This window comes from Papio anubis, chromosome 19 (genome assembly GCF_008728515.1).
Source record: "Papio anubis isolate 15944 chromosome 19, Panubis1.0, whole genome shotgun sequence".
Taxonomy (NCBI): Eukaryota; Metazoa; Chordata; class Mammalia; order Primates; family Cercopithecidae; genus Papio; species Papio anubis.
The window spans coordinates 2,764,852-2,768,573 of NC_044994.1; the positions used below are offsets into that span (position 1 = coordinate 2,764,852).

General features: G+C 50.1%; 1 protein-coding gene across 3 annotated transcripts in view; it reads left to right on the plus strand.

Moving 5' to 3' along the window:
* Positions 1-3,722, plus strand: part of GNAL (G protein subunit alpha L) — a 205,406-nt gene that overhangs the window by 197,285 nt on the left and 4,399 nt on the right. The gene's annotated exons all lie outside the window — the stretch shown is intronic.

Here is a 3,722-nt window from a genome sequence, read left to right on the forward strand (position 1 = left end):
CACCTGAGGTCAGGAGTTCGAGACCAGCCTGGCCAACATGGTGAAACCCCGTCTCTACTAAAAATACAAAAAATTAGCTGGGTACAGTGGCACGCGCCTGTAATCCCAGCTACTCTGGAGGCTTAGGCAGAAGAATCGCCTAAAGCCAGGAGGCAGAGGTTGCAGTGAGCCGAGATCACACCACTGCACTCCAGCCTGGCTGACAGACTCTGTCTCAAACAAAACAAACAAACAAAAAAAACTCCCATATACTCTTTACCCAAATTGACCAACTGGCAAAAATTTGCCACATATGCTTTATCTATATTATTTTCTTTGAAATAACCTACAGTGTATAGCTAGCTGTGAGTTTTTACTCGCTTCAAACTATTACAGGCCAAGGCATTCCCAAGAGCATGTTCCCAGTAGTAGTCCAGGCGCACTTAACACGTGTGGACAAGGTCTCAGCCCCGGGAGCACTAGGGCTGATCCTCGGCTGTGAGCCCTTTCCGTGGGGACCGCCACTCCAGCCTGGCCTTTTACCTCCCTTTTCCCAACCACCCCTGTGGGATGACTCCTGAATCCTACAGTGAGTTAGAAAGTAACAATGAAGAGAAATCAAGGCCCCAGGGTGAGTTCAGAGGACAAGAGTTCCCCCAGACGTGCATGGCCGTAAGTGCATGGCAGCACCGGAAGAGCTTGTGCAGCTGAATAAATCTGGGATGTGCTGTGTTAAATACAGCGTGGGAGGTTCCTCTGCCTCGCTGAGACTGTCAGATTCTCAGAGCCTTTACTTAAGGCCAATTAATGTGCATTGCAGATCTCTTCAATAAGGGGATTTAGTTTGTAATAGATCAAGGAATCCCTTAATTTTAAGGAGCATTTTGTAAGACCATAACATATAAAGACACAAAAAAATGGTTTTCTAATAAGAACTAAATGTTAATTAAGCATGCATATGTTGGGCATTTAAATGAAGATTAGAAACATCCAGGCCGGATGCAGTTGCTCATGCATGTTATCCCAACACTTTGGGAGGCCAAGGCAGGTGGATCACCTGACGCCAGAAGTTCGAGATCAGCTAGACAACATATCAAGACCTCGTGTCTACAGAAAATTTTAAAACGTTCCTGGCTATGGTGGCACAGGCATGTAGTCCCAGCTACTCAGGAGGCTGAGGTGAGAGGATTCCTTGAGCCCAGGAATTTGAGGTGGCAGTGAGCTATGATTGTGCCACTGCACCCCAGCCTGGGTGACCCCAGCCTGGGTGACAGCAACACTCCATCTCAAAACAAAAACAAAACTATTTGAAGCAACGCCCTTTGCAATGACTCCATTCCCTTAATTTTAAGGCTCTAGACAGGGACAAATAGTCACACGATTACAGAAGAAAGCCTTTTTTGGTTTGTTTATTTGGGGCATTGCCTCGCAGTGTCACCCAGGCTGCCTGGAGTGCAGTGGCAAGATCATAGCTCACTGCAGCCTCCAACTCCTGGGCTCAAGCAGCCCTCGTGCCTCAGCCTCCTGAGTAGCTGGGACTACAGGCACACACCACCACACCTGGCTAATTTTTACATTTTATAGAGATAGAGCCTTGCTATGTTGGCCAGGCTGGTCTCGAACTCCCTCGCCTCAAGTGATCCTCCTGCCTCCACCTCCCAAAGTGCTGGGATTACAGGTGTGAGCCACTGCACCCAGCCAAAAGCCTATTTTTCATTCATTCACTACACACTTACTGTGCGTGTACCAAACACCTCACCTGGTGCTTTGGGATTAAAAAGATATATAACCTACTCATTTCAGTGTCCATACATTTTTCTTTTAAATGCTTAAGGGAAGCCTGACTATTGCTAAAGTAAGTCTGTCCCCCGTGAGGAGTTTCATACCTCAGGACATCTTCAGGACACCCTTTCCGTGGTCTGAGCAGCTGTCTAAAGCCTGTTTCCCAGGATGCCTTGTCAAAAAAGGAGTGGAGGGGATGAGGAGGAGGCCCAGGGATTCCTGTGGCACCAAGGAAGAAGGCGAGCTTCCACAGGACCTCTGTCTAAGTCTGCCTGGGCTGCCATAACAAAGTGCCCCAGAGGCTGAGTGTCAAACAGCAGAAATGTATTTCTCACAGCTCTGGAGGCTAGACGTCTGAAATCAAGGTGTGGGCAGGGTTGGTCCCTTCAGAGGCCCCTCCCTTGGCTTGCGGCCGCCTTCTCCCTGTGTTTCACAGGGTCTTCCCTCTGCACACGGCTGCATCCTCCTGGTTTCCTCTTCTCTCTAGGACACCAGTCATACTGCATTAGGGCCCACCCTAATGACCTCATTTTACCGTAATTGCCTCTGTAAAGGCCTTATCTCCAAATATAGTCACATCTGAAGTGCCGGGGGTCAGGGATTCCACGTAACTTCAGGGAACACAGTTCGGTCCGTAACAGCCTGTCCCCACACCCACAGCACTTAGCTTCACAGTGCACATGAGCACATCATTGAGGTGTCCCCACAAACCATGACTCGTAGTGTCTAACCCTGTTTCCCAGGTACTTGACAACAGATCACTTTTCTCCCAGAAGGCAGCAAACGTTCCCCTGATAACCAGGGGATACCCTGCTTAGCAGATGCTAAACTGCCCCTGTGTGGAGGCGGCCACGGGGCCGCTGCACTGTCCAATACAGAACCACTGGGCACAATGTGGACATTTAATTAAAACTAGCTGGCAGAGCGTGGTGGCTCACACCTGTAATCCCAGCACTTTGGGAGGCCAAGGTGGGCGGATCATGAGGTCAGGAGTTCGAGACCAGTCTGACCAACATGGTGAAACCCCATCTCTACTAAAAATACAAAAATTGGCCAGGTGTGGTGGCGCACACCTGTAATCCCAGCTACTCAGGAGGCTGAGGCAGGAGAATCACTTGAATCCAGGAGGTAGAGGTTGCAGTGAGCCAAGATGCCGCCACTGCACTCCAGCCTGGGAGACAGAGCAAGACTCCATCTCAAACAAACAAAAAAACAAACCAACTAGCTAATTAGGCTGGGCACAGTGGCTTATGCCTGTAATCTCAGCACTTTGGGAGGCCGAGGCAGGCAGATCACTTGAGGTCAGGAGTTTGAGACCAGCCTGGCCAACATGATGACACCCCGTCTCTACTAAAAATACAAAAAGTAGCCGGGCGTGGGCATGGTGATGGACGCCTGTAATCCCAGCCACTCAGGAGGCTGAGGCAGGGGAATCCCCTGAACCTGGGAGGCGGAGGTTGCAGTGAGCCAAGACTGCACCACTGCACTCCAGCCTGGGCAACAGAGCTAGACTCAGTCTCAAAAATATATAAATAAATAAATAAAATAAAATTAGCTCATTAGAAATCAGCCCCTCGGTGGTATCAGCTAGACAGTGACTATCGACTAGATAGTGACTATCGACTAGATAGTGACTAGATAGGGCAGATAGAGGACATTCCCATCGACACAGAAAGCTCTGTTCAGACCTTCCTTTCTGGAAGCTCCTCCCTTGACTTGCCTGCCCAGGGCTTTCTCTGACCTATCCGTGCTGCTTCAGCCTCCTGGCAGTGATAAGGGTAAGGTTATCTGGGTCCTCAGCTGATGCTTGCATTGAGACCGCTCCTGCCTCTAAGTGCTCCCATGCGAAACAAGCAGGCCACCATCACCAAAGCCTCCGGCACCTGCTCAGTGTGGCCTAGTCCTTCCCCAAGGTGCATGCTGGGGCCGCGCAGGGCTAGTGCACACGCTCTCTCTTGCAG